Source organism: Siniperca chuatsi, linkage group LG17, assembly GCF_020085105.1.
Source record: "Siniperca chuatsi isolate FFG_IHB_CAS linkage group LG17, ASM2008510v1, whole genome shotgun sequence".
NCBI lineage: Eukaryota > Metazoa > Chordata > Actinopteri > Centrarchiformes > Sinipercidae > Siniperca > Siniperca chuatsi.
The window spans coordinates 2,624,774-2,639,677 of NC_058058.1; the positions used below are offsets into that span (position 1 = coordinate 2,624,774).

At 40.4% G+C, this 14,904-nt stretch overlaps 1 long non-coding RNA gene across 3 annotated transcripts in view; it reads right to left on the reverse strand.

Annotated features, from left to right (window-relative positions):
* Positions 1-2,918: 2,918 nt before the first annotated feature.
* The window catches only part of LOC122864242, a 36,430-nt gene continuing 24,444 nt past the window's right edge, over positions 2,919-14,904 (reverse strand). For 2 of the 3 annotated variants that reach the window (XR_006375181.1, XR_006375180.1), the window contains exon 6: positions 2,919-4,175. This is a non-coding gene — a long non-coding RNA (uncharacterized LOC122864242). Of the gene's footprint in view, positions 4,176-12,588; positions 12,678-14,904 lie in introns of all 3 variants that reach the window. The other variant, XR_006375179.1, reaches the window with a different exon arrangement.

Consider the following 14,904-nt stretch of genomic DNA (forward strand, 5'->3'; position numbering starts at 1 on the left):
TCAAAGGTGGATTTCGATATAAAAATGTAGATTAAAAAAGCCCAAAAAGTACACAAGCTCTCTCACACGAGTACACGGATGATGTGTTATTCAGCGGTCGAATGTAACTAAGTACATTTACTTTTCTGCTGCTTTAATGCATCAATAGTATTAATACACTATACACTCAGTGGCCACTTTATTAGGCACACATGTACAGTCTAATGCAATCCAATACAGCAGATCTGTCATAAAGTCGACTTTAATGAAGCCTATAATGTTCAGTTTTAGTAGAGCTGTTAATTAAACTATGTTTTAGCATTGAGCTCATAGTTAGCGATGGTGTTGTACTGGACTGCATTATATTCAGAGCTGCTTCTAATATTCGCCCCCCCTCATGTACGCAAACGGAGGACAAAAAATTAGAAACGCCTCAATATTAAGTCATCCAGTCCAACGCCACCTTTTAACTCGACCCTCAGCGACAAACATTTACACATTTCTGACGATGTCAGCAAAAACTGAACATTGTAAACTTTGTAAAAAAGGTGGAATTTATCTGTTGTATTGAATTGCATTAGATCGTACAGGTGTACCTAATAAAGTGGCCACTGACTGTATAATGCGGAACGTAAATGATCGGCGTATAAACAGGTTCGATTCAGATGCTGGGTTTTTAGTTTTGTTTCTTAGAGTCATTTGAATCTTTATGCTTTTACAAAGACACATTAAAAACCGGGGTGGAAAGTCACTGAGTACATTTACTCCAGTATTGTACTTGAGTACAATGTTATTGGGTACTTGTACTTTACTTGAGTATTTTCATTTTATAGTACTTTTAACTTCTGCTGCTTTAATGCATCTAATAATAATAATGTGATATATAATACAACTGTCTGAAAGGTGATTATACTTCTGTACTTTAAGATTTTGAATGCAGGACTTTTACTTGTAACAGTATTTTTACTTTGTTGTATCGCTCTTATACTCACACACACACACACACACACTCCTACCGCTGGTCTAACCGTTTGCGCTCTGACCTTTGACCTCTATGCTGTGACTTGTGTGTAAATGGTGATTCTGCTCTCCTGCTGCATCACATCTGCTAAATATCTCACATGTACAACAGTTAAAAGATTTAAAAACACCTGTGTATCATTTAAAAAAAAAACATTTTTACAGAAATATTCACCTTCCTTTAAATCTCCGTCCTGTTTGAACATCTTTCATTTATTTCCCTGTAAACAGCTGCTTCGTTCCTTTTAGTGTCGATTCCCACACTGAGCCAAAATCATTAATTCAGCGCCAAGTGCGCCTGGTGACATGCTATAGAAACCAGCAGCAGCACCATAGAAACCAGTCTAACCAGTCCAGGGAACATACTGTTCTCCAGGTTCAAACCACAGCCTTTGCATGTCTCACTCCACCTTTTTACCGGTCGGTTTAACAGACTGAGCTTTACGTTTTGGGCTTTGTTTTCTTAAACTCCGTCCTGATTTGGGGTGAATTTGTCCGTGAGGTTGCCAGAGACATTTTCGGGAGCCATGTTGGGGCGTTTTGGCACGTCTGTGTGGTGAAATAAGGGGGTTTGTCTTCTTGTTGCTTCTTTTTCCAGCAGATGGCAGTGTGAGCTCAAACACCCGCCTCTCCTCCTCTACTGTAAATCATGTAAAGCTGGTTGGGGTTAGGTAATACACCATTTGTTCACAGATCTGGGCATTATCCAGCCTTCCTGGAAGTTCACTGGCTGGAAACCCGGTGCCACTCAGAGGTTTTTTTAAACCAAATTTCTCTCCTTTCTGTTGCCTCTGTTAGTGAATGAAACATCAGGGTAAAAAGGTTGATTCACGTCCTTCACAACACCCAGCTCTGCTCCATTTTGTGGCGTTGGGTCTCCCTCGAAAACACCAGTTACATGCCGCAAATGGTCTGGCAGGGGCCTCCGTGAAAACACAAGCAGACCGCCGGCCTCGCAGGAGATAAAAGTTGACTGTTTTTAGTATAAAATAAAGAGGGGAAAAAAAGACGGGAGGGGAAAGAGAGGCGGCAACTGAAGAGTTAACCTACACAAGACCCGTCTGAACCAGGGGTGGGACCTGCTCCCCTCCTAATCAGAGCAGAGAGAAAGGGATGAGGGAGGAGGGGGAGGACGAGGAAGAGAAAATTAGAGTCGACACGAGTGGTGTGACGGGACGAACAGAGGCCGTGTGAGGACAGCTGAGAACCCTTTCACTACTGACCTACTTCTACTAACACACGTGTGTGTGTGTGTGTGTGTGTGTGTGTGTGTGTCTATATGGCAGGCTGATGAGGACAAAATCTCGTGTTTAATGCTTCACACGCACTCAAAAACACACACACTCCATCTTGGCAGCACACTCTCAAAACAAGTGGTTCTATATTGAACCTTTTTAGGTTCTACTGTATATCTTGGTACATACGTATACTGTATGTAGTGGTGGAACAAGTATCACAATGTAGAAATACTCTGTTACAAGTAAAAGTCCTGCATTCAAAGTTTTATACAAAAGTATTATCAAAATATACTTTAAAGTACTGATTATTCAGAATGGCCCAATTCAGAATATATATATATATATATATATATATATATATATATATATATATATATATTCCTCTCTTCATTCTTTACATCAGTGGGAATGGTTCGTGTCCCGCCGCTGTGAGATGTAGTCCCTGCAGGCTGCTATATATAATTTGATTATAATTATTGATGCATTATGTTCATCCCTTTAATGTTGCAGCTGGTAAAAGGTGGAGCTCATTTTAATGACTTTATATTCCGCTGGGTAGCTTGTGAATTTACCCAATAAAGGGATCAATAAAGTCTCATCTTAACCTCTTATAATAATTCATACTTTATTTGTTGTTTGTTTGAATCTGCAAAGTAACTTAAGTTATCAAATAAATGTAGTGTAAGAAAATTGAAATACTCAAGTGAGGTACACGTACCTCAAAATTGTACTTAAGTACAGTACATGTACTTACTAAAATGTACTTAGTTACTTTCCACCACTGCATATTTAGGACCCCTAAACTGTTCTATACAGATCCATTTTACTGGGTTGGGTCTTAAGAACCTAAAGTACTAAAATGTTCTTTGACAGCAGATCACAGGATAAGTTTTTATCTGATTAAAAGGTCACGCTTTAGCATTTATAAGCACCACATAAACATTTAATACATTGTTTATAACACTATAATCTAGTTGTCAATAACTTGAACTTGTTGTGTAAAGCATCCATAAGTGAAAGCTGGTGTTTAAACAGACAATGAATGGCAATATAATACAGTTGTAATAATATAAAATGCAGTCCGTGGCCGTTTTATTAGGTACACCTGTACAATCTAGTGCAGTCCAATACAACAGCTCTGCCATATCGTCTATCTCTACTCAAACTTTTTGGTGACATTGTCAGAAATGTGTAAAGTGAATTATGTCTATTACTGAGGTCATAGTTATAGGTGCTGTTGTACTGGACGACATTATATTGAGGTGTTTCTAGTTTTTTTGTCCTCCCCGTTTACATACATGAGGGGGTCAGAATAATAGAAACACCTCTGAATATAATGCAGCCCAGTACAACACCATTATGACCTCAGTGCTGTTGTATTAGATTGCATTAGATTCTACAGGTGTACCTAATAAAAGTCGCCACTGTGTGTGTCTTCATAGGAGAAGGCAAGATAATTGTACATTAATAAACACTTACATGTCCTTATGTCTGCTTACAACTACACTATAATGTTATATAAACAATGTATTATATACTGCGTGAAGTGCGGTTTAATGCAGCATTTGCTCTACACAGAAGACCAAATATATTTGTTTACAGCGCAGCCAAACAAACTCACATTGTTTTAATGGAGACATCAGTCAATAATATTTCTCTAATTCGCATTTATCGCTAACCTCTGTGACAAACACATTGCGTTTCCTGTAGCTACTTCACAATAAAAGCCACCCCTTGTTTGACCAGTTGAAGTCTTTTAATGTGAAGCGGCAGTACAAAACGTTGTGTTAGCATTAGCAGTAACTTGAGTGAACAGTTAACAGTGAGATCAAATTACAAACAATAACACTGGATCACAAGCTGCATCGTTTCCCCCTCAGTCCATCGTGTGTGTGAGAAGGCAATCTGACTCCAGCGTGGGAATGGCGGACTCCGCCACTAGCAATAATAAACAATAAAAATGTATATAAAGAGGTAATTACAGAATGTAAATACATTTAATGTATATTGCTGAAATATGAATGTTTACATAAATATGACCGTGTAGTCCCTCATTCGTCCAGGAGTGTTCCGTCGTAGAAAAAGGTTTCAGTCGTGGTCATCTGGACACTGTTTTCAGAATCAAGACGTTTCGGCTCCCATCCGGAAGTCATTCTCAATTGTGAAAATGGTCTGAGAACTCAGAAATTTAAGCTACTCTGTGCTGCTTAAGCCCTCGGGGAGGAGTCTTCCTGAGTGTCTGCTGTTTACCCTGCCTAGTTTCACCTGAAACTGACCATTTTCACAATTGAGAATGACTTCCGGATGGGAGCCGAAACGTCTTGATTCTGAAAACAGTGTCCAGATGACTACGACTGAAACCTTTTCTACGAAAGTTTACAAAACTGGGGTATGATTTCATAAAATTTTAAATACACAGTATGTAATTTCTGCTGCTATGGGGTCTCACAATCAAAACAATAACAAAAGACAGACTTTGATGACGTCGTGAAGCAGCATGGGATTATGCGAGTTGTTGTCTTCACTGTTAAACAATCACCATTGCCGATGAAAATCTGATGCGATTCAGACAGAAATCATAATTTACGGACGAGGTAATGTATTAAGGTTTTACAGAGACCGCTTCGCGACAGAACACGCAGCCAATGGCAATGAAAAATCGTCACGAGTGAGCAATACAATCAACAGTAAACAGTAGAGTGGCTGGCTAGCTAGTTCACCGACTTCCTTCCTCACTGACGTATCATCTGGCGTTTCCTGTGTTTCCCAGAAGTCATAGCAACCAAAAGGGGTGAAGAGGATACGACGCCATTGACCAAATGAAACGCACCGTTACCTTGAATAAAAGTACAGATTTCTCTGCGTTTGAACATTGTTGGAAAAACTAATTTAACTACACAATTCAACAAAATAATTAATTTAGGTCTAGTCATATTTTACACATTTTAATGCGGAAATGTTATTATGCCTTTAAGGATTAAAACTTTATGAAAATTCATGACCATGATCAACAGCGAACAAAATCCACCTGTGAAGTTGTTACATGTTACATCTTGTTTGTTTTGTCTGTGCAAAAATTAAAGTGTTAAAACAACAAATCGCAGAGTGTTAGAGGTGCTGGTAGGATTTTGTTACCTTTGGACAGAGCCAGGCTAGCTATTTCCCCGTTTCCAGTCTTTATGCTAAGCTAAGCTGCTTCTGGCTGTAGCGTCTTTTCCTGAACTGATCTAAGAGCGTTATTGGATTCATGCTTGCATCTTCTGTTGAAATGCTCACGATAAAAGAATCATCATACTTTATTACAAGCTTTGTTTTGATACCTGTTACCAAACATGGTGATACCATAGTATTTAGATAAGGTCAAAAATGTGATGGATAGATGTGATTTGGGTACAAAGAGCAAGGTGTCAACTGTCAGGTGAGGTGTCAGTGCTCTGCAGACGGACCTGCACACAAACGTTTGTGCTATCGTAAGCTAAGTTTCTATTCAAATGTAGCTCAAGAAAATGCAAATGAACGCTCATTTCCATCCACTACTGTTGTGTGAATACAAGTTCATTGATTGATGGAGATAAACAGCTGGTGGAGCTAATTCTCCTGTTGGCGCCATTAAAGCATCGAGATGACGTCATTAAAAGAGCTCCAGTCGACGCTCAAATGATGGAAAACATGATGGAAATGTGACGTTTCTGTTAGTTTCATGCATTAATGTGAGGAAGGTTACAGCCTCCTCATCGCTCCACACAGATCTGACGTTTTCAGCTCTTCATGCACGTCATCGTTTATTCACTAAGTCTGTCTCCATCGCACTTTGCTGCGATATTTCAACTCTCGTATTTCTGCCGTTTTTTTACGCGCAAATTGAAAATGTGCTAAAATGTGTGAACGGAAACGCACATACAGCTATCAGTGCGTGCGTTTCGGTTAACAGCTGTCAAAATGTATCACCCTGTCTAAATACTATGGGAGAACAAATTTTGGCTTACCTATCGAAATAAAGTATAAAAACGTTTACAGTGTCAAATGTTCAAAAGTCAAATAAAAAAAAAAAAGTTTTATTTTTTGTACAAATCTAATAGTTTCCTTTTTTGTGGTCAAAGTTTTTTTGATTTGGGGGATTTGAACTCTCGGGTTCCTTACTGAACCTTTGTACTGAACCTTTGTATGAGAGGATTTTTTAAGAGAGCAGGCGTCCCGGCCTGCTTTTCTTCCCCCCCCCCCCTTTCAGCCGATTACGCAGCAAAGAGCGAGCGAGCATAGAGAGATATAGACTGAAAGAGGGAGGGAGGGAGGCCGATGCTGTCTGGTGCTGGTGTGGGTCATTCTGAGGACAACTCTCCTCTCTTCACCTCATCCCTCCCTCCCTTTCCACCCTCCTCTTCTTCCTATACCCTCCTTTCTCTTTCTCTCTTCCTATACTCCTCCACACACACACCCCCTCTTCCTCACCCCTACCCCCCCTCCTCCCATGCGTCTGAAGCTTGTGCCCGCGGTCCCTGCCTGCTCGCTGCGTCGGCCTACATATCCAAACGCCTGGATGACTGGCTGCACGCAAACACGACTGCAGCACCAACGCATAGCTTTTTCTATGCAGCTGTTCAGGCAGTTTATTCATGCATTCATTCATTTCTATTATGATGAACAAGAGAGAGATGGACCGAAACTGCAACTGTCACAGCAAAACTGTCCGGCTACACAGGGAACTTCTAAAGAAAATCTAAATTCAGTCAAAAAAAAAAAAAAAAAACCTACCATAAAGACACACGTTGCTCCCACAGGAATATTATAAAGGTTGCCAAAGAAAATTTAAGTACAAAGGTCTCTATGGTTTCATACACTCATGAGAATTTACTGTTTGTGGTTCTAAATGGCAACTTGACAGATGACTAGAAAACACAAAAACAATTTTTTTTTAAAAAAAACATAAAATTGGGTATTATTGAGTACCAGATATACATTTAGTTGCCATGAGTTTCAGCTTGGTGTACCTAATAAGCTGGAAACAGTGTAAAAATCGAATTAAAAGGAAACATATGATTTACATACAGACAGACATACAGACATACAGACATACATACATACATACATAGAGATGTAACGTTATAGTTTGGTATTTGTGTTTAACCAATCAGCAGCGAGTGACACAGCGGCAGTGATGGAGTGTAACTAAGTACATTTACTCAAGTACTGTACTTAAGTACAATTTTGAGATACTTGTACTTTATTAATTTATGCTACTTTATACTTCTACTCCGCTACAGTTAGGAAAAATGTATTGTACTTTCAGACATGTTGTTCATTAGACTTCCTTAGGATGAAGCTCTGCTGGGAGTTACATGAGGTCATCATGTACTTAATAAAGGGTGCAAAATGAGGTGCACATTTCCCCCAACAAAACTAACAGGAGAGCCCCTGAAGTCCCAGAAAAATGATTTTATCATCATGTTGCGCACGATAACGTCTGTGTTCAAATTATCTTTAACACTCAAAGGGGCCATTTTGCTGGTAAGACTTATGTATTTGCACACTGTGGTGGTGTTACTTTTACTTAAGTTGAAGATCTGAGTAATTCTTAGTAGCGGTTGCTACGAGCAGTTTATTTAAAGTACCCCTCCACTCAAAAATGTGTTTCTCTTATGTTTAGGTCACCTAAAATGTCAGACCTCGACTTTACTGACTTGTATCTGTGCAAAGTTTGTCACCACAGAGGTGTTTTCACTTTCCTCTACTGAAGGGGGGAAATGTCTGTACACTTTCCTAAAATCTGAGATTCAAACGCTAGATTTGGGACGTCACAAATTCGAAGGCCAATCGCCATGCGACCAGCAAAGAAACCTGAAACCTTCAGCGCAGAGCGGAATCGTCAGTACAGAGCGAGAGTTTGCACTGAGCTAGCGGTTAGTGCAGTTTTTGGATGTGAATCGGACCCTGGAGCTTCCTTCCACTATCTGCTAACGTTACAGTAATATCTGCTAAGATGTTATAGTGTGTTCACATTGTTATTACGTATGTGTCATAACCACTAACGCTGTGTCAGCCACTGCCAGTTACAGGCTAACAAACAAACAAAAGACGCTAACTACGCTTCTGATAAGTCTGCTAGTCGCACAACAGACTCCTCATCAATCATAGCAGAGCTTTTTACATACTTAGAAACGTGTCTGAGGCGAACTTTTGTTGTGTCGACTGAAGAAATGCTGATTTAAGAGTTATTTCTGTAAGTCGACTTAAAACTACCCAAACATCTCATCCACACTTCTGTGTTTTTGTGGCCATTTTTTCTGGCTCTGATGCAGGAAGATGATGTCTCTTTCTTAATCCTGCCTACAAAGCTCCGATTGGCTCTGTGGTTTTTCCAAACAGTAGTCAGTGAGCAGATCTCTAGCCAGACGGAAAGGACGGGAGGCAGTAAACATGATTAGGATTCGTCATCTGTGGAGCATGACTATCAACAGCAAATTTAATGAAAGTCTGACCAAAAGGTGTCAAAATATGTTGACAGACGGCATCTGTGCGCTGCAGCTTTCTGAACGTCAAAAATACAAACGATACATTTTAGAAATACGTTTTTGCAGGAATATTATCGTAGAGAAAGTACAGCTAAAACTCCTCGTGGAGTACCGCAGACAAACTAAATGTCTCTGCAGGATTACATTCGATTTTTAAATGGTTTTTAAACTCTGGCCTGTAGCTGACGTGTGTTGCAGTCACTGCCTGTGTAACTTCACTTCAGCAGCGATCGCTGTCTGTACTGCTGACCGTGACCCGTCGACCTCCCTGTGTAATGAAATCTCCCTCCGCTGCCGTCTGTAAATGTGATACATCAAGTCGTATTGCATGTCTGAGGTGAACACTGATGCATGAGGAACTTCTTCTATGTGGGATCTAATGTGCTTTATTATGTCAGATTTAACTCTTTATGAACCTTTTCCAAAACACTTCCTGATCGTTTGGTCAACCAAGGACTCCACTTGGCAGCTGTCCCTTAAAAAAAACAAAAAAAAAACCCTTTAATTTTAAGATATCAGTCTATTCTCCCCAAAAGGTGGATATGATTTCAGATAAAAAGAGAGATGTCATTATTCACGCTAACACGCTGGCTGGCAACCTGCTAACAGTCATCACACCTCTCATTATATCTATTCAGTTGGAAAAAAAGGGAGAAAACGGTGCAAACAAGAGCATTTCTCTCCTCCGTCGCTCCACAATACGACTCTCCAGCTTTCTATTAACTGTCAGAGTGCTCCAGCTCTCCTCCTCCCCCGTTTGCTGATAATCCCTCCAACATGAGAATAAATAATTCACCGCTGTCGGCTCACAGCCACGTCACTGCAGCTTTGTGTTTTCTCCTCCCTTGAAGTTTACATGCTTGATTTATGTGGTGACTGAGGGCCGCGACCTTTCGACTTTAACACTGAATGTCATTTCAGGAGGAGATGTATATATATTATATATATTCCTCTCTTCATTCTTTACATCAGTGGGAATGGTTCGTGTCCCGCCGCTGTGAGATGTAGTCCCTGCAGGCTGCTCTGTGAGTAGATGAAATGTCAGTCTGTGGTGCTTCCCCTCCTCTGTTCTATGATAATCCCTTTAACATGAGAACATTTGCCGTGTCAATCAATAACCCCCTCCCTAAATGAACTAATGGCCGCCTGTCTCAGATGCCTCAGCCCTGACAGATCGGTTGGCTGGACTGCCGCATCCTCACAAGACCCCCGACGGGCTGCGTTCACACGGACGAGCTTCCTGATCAAATCCCCGCACATATATAATGTTTAAACTTCGATCTGATCGCTTGTGTGGCAGCAGTAACAGCAGCAGCAGTCTGTGTCATGCACACACAAGACCACAACTTCTTACATGTAACGTTACAGTGCGAAACCAAGACATTTGTAGGGCGTCCTGGAAACCGAATGACACGTTACTCTGATCTTTTACTTCTTGGGTAAAAGTACCACAGTGTAAAAGTCCTGCATTCAAAATCTTAATAAAAGTACTAGCATCAAAATATATTTAGAGTAACAAAAAAAGTACTCATTATGCAGAATGGCCCGTTTTAGAATAATATGTATTATATCACTGGATTATAATTGTTTTATACTTATCTTTGCACATATTCTTTATACTGTGAACATTTGCATGTAGCTCTTTTCAGTTTAAAAACATTTTTCACATTTTGTGATTGTACATTTCTTTTATATTTATGATTCTTGACTTTTGACCAAGGGCAAATTCCTCGTGTGTGAAAACCTGCTTGGCAGTAAATTATTCTGATTGTAATCAATGACGCATTAATGTGTAAGCATCACTAATGTTGCAGCTGGTAATGATGGAGCTAATTGTGACTACTTTATATACTGTTGGGTATCTTAATCCATAATATTACATCATTATTAACACAAAATATAAAATCAACTAATAGATCATCTGAAAAGTAACTTGAAACTAATGTCAAATAAGTGCGGAGTAAAAAGTACAATACTGGCTTCCAACAGGTTACATAAAATGGAAACTCAAGTACAATATTGAGGTGCTTGTATTGTACTTCAGTACAGTACTTGAGTAAATGTACTTAGTTACATTCCACCACTGCAAACCATAACACTGTCAACGTTCTTTCCTAACACACAACTTTTATAATCATCCAACCAAAACAAGTCATTAGATGTGAAGCACAAAGTATTAATGCTGCAAATAACGATCATTTTCATTATCAGTTAATCTGCTGATTATTTTCTTGATTGATTTTTTGTCTATGAAATGTCAGATAATAGTGGAAAATGCACATTATATAGTCCAGCGTGGCGTCTTCAGCTTCAGCTTACAATCAAACTGTCAAGGAAAGCAGAAAACCTTCACACGACGAGCTGAAATCTGAAAAATTACTGCAACGATTGAACGGTTATCAAAGTAGTTGCCTTCAAATTTTCTGTCAGTCAGCAAGTTGATTCATCAGCTAATTTGCTTCAGCTCTAAAAAGAATGAACTAATCTTATAATGAGCAATAAAATATAAAATGGACTTCAGTCTCACCAACGAAAGCTTTTCTGTTCAGAGCATTAAAGCTTCCTGTTTCTGTAGCTGAGGGCATAAAATCTTAAAATTAATAATTATAAGGCAGCCTTTGCAAAGGATTTATAGGCTGTAATAGTTCTATCAATAGTTAATAAATCTAATGCTTTACAGTTAGTTAGCTTATAGTTAGCTTTATAGGCGTTGTGTTAAATCTGGATTTGAAGATAAAAGGCTAAGCTAGCTAAAACGAGGAAGCAAGGATTTTCCACAACCTGGCAACACAAACGTTCTTATAACTGATCTATAAAGCATCAATAAATGATTTATTAACCATCAATAAAGGAATTAATCACATCATATAAAACCCGTTAAAGGGTTACTCGTTGGATATTGTTATTTTAGGGAACGTGCGAGTGTCACAGATTTTGGTGCAAGATGACCCGTGTGTTAGAGCGAGCCGATGTTCAGACATGTTCACAAGTCTCTCTCTGTTGTTTGGAGCTTCTTATACCATCATCACCACTGATGGACAAAAGCGGTGGAAACGATGCAACAGCTGAAGAGCTCTTCACTGAATCCCCAAATACCAGAAGCACAAACTGAAACAGTCAGTCAAACACTCAGTCGGTAACTGAAGATGTCACTTTTCATACTTGGCCTCCTGACTCATTCTGGTTACAGTCAGAGTCTCACAAATACCAATCAAATTGGTTATTTCACTCTCTCTCTCTCTCCGTTGTTATCTCCCGTTGTCATGGCAACACAAGATAATTGAAGAGATAATTGAAGTTTTATTGGCTCATTTAACTACTTCTGTTTGTGTCTCGGCTGTATTTATAAATGGGATGTGCTTAATTGCAGTTCCATGTTAACTGCTGAATCTGCTGGATGTTTATCTTACCAACACAGATTAACATTTAGCTCCTCCCACTGACAATCGCTCGTGTAAGGCCTGTGTTTTGTCAAAATACGTCTATCACCACTACCATTGTATTAGTATATCCTGGAGCTATTTCGTTCATATGCACCTGCGTGTTTAAAAAACAGGATTCACTCTGTGCAGTTCTGTTCAGAGGAAGTTAAAAGATCTGGGAAAACCTTCAGCTGCAGTGTAAACAGAGCCACAGCTAAAGGTCAAAGTGAAGACTCCTCATATATGAAAAGCAGGGAAAGTCTGCTTCTAACCCACACAAGCCTGCAGAACTGATCTACGTATCTCCTCTAACGCAGTAGAAAGGACAGTAGGTGTGTTTGCGTGTGTGTGATGTGGTGGAAACCCGGCCTGCGTGACGGGTCTTCCCAGGATACCAGGCAGTCAGCTGAATGTACACACCGGCTCATGCAGTCCAACGCGCTCACGTTTGAGCGGGCAAACACACTCCCGACCGGCACGTGCGCTCTCGCCGAGGCTATATGACCCTCCTGGAAAAACAATACAACAAATAAATAAACTAACTCCTGAGCCAGTGAGTCACCTGGTCAGAAGAAACTTATATATATGTATATATATATACACACACACACACACACCGTCACTCCTGTTTGTCCACAGGCTCTAAAAACCATCCGCTCACCACCTCGGCCTTTCAGGTCAGTGCATCAGTAAACACACACTCTCCACCCACGCGAACACGTATGCGTGAATGCAGGCGGAGAGCCACACATGAGCGCACAAACATACTCTGATCCCCCGCTGAGAAAAAAAAAAAAACCCCCATCTCTGAACACGAGCGAGCGGCCGGCTGGGTGTCCTCAGGTGACCCCACATATGCTGCTTCTGCACCCGCTTTAAATAGAAATGTGTTGAGACTGACACCTTCGTCACCGGCTGCTTGATTCAAAGACAGAGTGAACAAACTATGTGCTCTGAGAAAACTTCAGGCAAGTTTGTTCGTGTTGCACCTTTCAACAGAAAGGCAGTTCAAAGGACAGAAAGGCATTTAGACAAGATGTAAAACAAACAATATAAAAAAGACATAGGATTGTAAAAAGAGTAAGATTAAAAAATAGGCTAAAATAGAACAAGACAAATCAAACAATAAAAATAACAGTGCAGTGCAAGATATGAATGAATAGTCCCAAGTAAACTAGTCTTTTAGTGCTGGAAGACACCTGGAACATCAGTGAACAAGCTGTCAGCAATGCATCAGGCAGGTTTGTCTTTAGGACCAAATGTTGGTTCATGAGTGACAGTATCAGGAATTACCTCATTTAAGTCAGATTTCTGTTGATTTCATACTGCATTTTGTTCATTCTTTACGTTCAAATTAATGAGAACTAATAAACAATCTGTTGGAATTAATTCAGGTGTCACCCAAATATAGTGTAACTAATATATACATATATTACATATTATAATATATTGCAGATTGATGCTCAGCTGGCTGAAGCTTAAAGGTGTGTTCAGACAGACTGTGAAGTGGATTTTAGATGCAGTGCGACTGCATACAAAGGAACTGGAAAGACGTGAGTGGGCGCGAATAGACAACTTTGTTGTAGGCGACGCAAACGGGAGGTGAAGACACATCTGTTCAACTCTTCACTCTTATCCTGCAGCTTTATGAATTCATAAACGCACATAATTAGAGGAAAAAGAGAATTGGCTTCTGTGAGATGTATTGTATTGGCCCTACATAACCCTACTGATACCAAGACAATGCAATTCTGAGTAGCTTACTATACCAATCAGGCTGCATCACACGCACGCTCTCTCTGATCTCTAACATGCTCACACTACAAGATTTGAAAATAATGGCACATCACACACTACAGGATATTATTAAGATTATCGTGCCAGAGGGAGCGATGCCCCACCTCACGTGATCTCACGTGATCTCGTGAGGAAGCAGAAAACAAAATGGAGACTGATGTGGCATATACGATGAAAAAGCAGAAGGCATGAGTCTGGATGAGAAAGTAGTTGGGGAGACGCGGTCAGCACGGGTCGTGTATTCTTCAGCGAGAACCGGAGGTGAGATTTTAACTCATTGGCTATTGCGGTCCCGCTCGGAGAGTACTGACGTAATCATCCAGATTTTAAATTCCTAAATATCAAACATTGTTGAAATTATCGGGGCGGCCCCGATGAGTCTGCGAGCACTTCAGGAGGTTTGAGACTGGATCTGTAAACCCCTGGGCCGAACATCTGTACTGACCACGGTCCCGGACCAGATTCCTCCCCTGACTGTCGGGAGGGGTGAATCGGGGATAGATCGGCCTAAAACTCGTGTAGCCTGAGCCCGGCTTTAGCCAAGTAGAACACAAAAACAAAGAACAGCAGAGGTCTGAATCTGGGCGTTACCTGGTCGGTTAGTTTTGGATAACTGCATGGTTCACTATGCAATATACCTGAAATAATTGATAATGAAAATAACTGTTTAATATAGCCTTTGTTGTAGTAAGCTGTAGATGTGACTGAACAGAAACGGCGACAAAGCGTGCTTCCTGTCTGTCATCTAAATTCATAAAGTGTAGAAGCTGTCGTCTCTGTTCACCGTCCACCGGATCGCTGTCTAATTCCTGCAGCCGAGGACGCTGCAAGCAGGACGACGACGATGACGACCTGTCACACACTCTGTATACACTAACACGCGTCCACGACCTGAATATAGGATGACACGTAAAGCCCTGAAACACACACAAGCAGTTT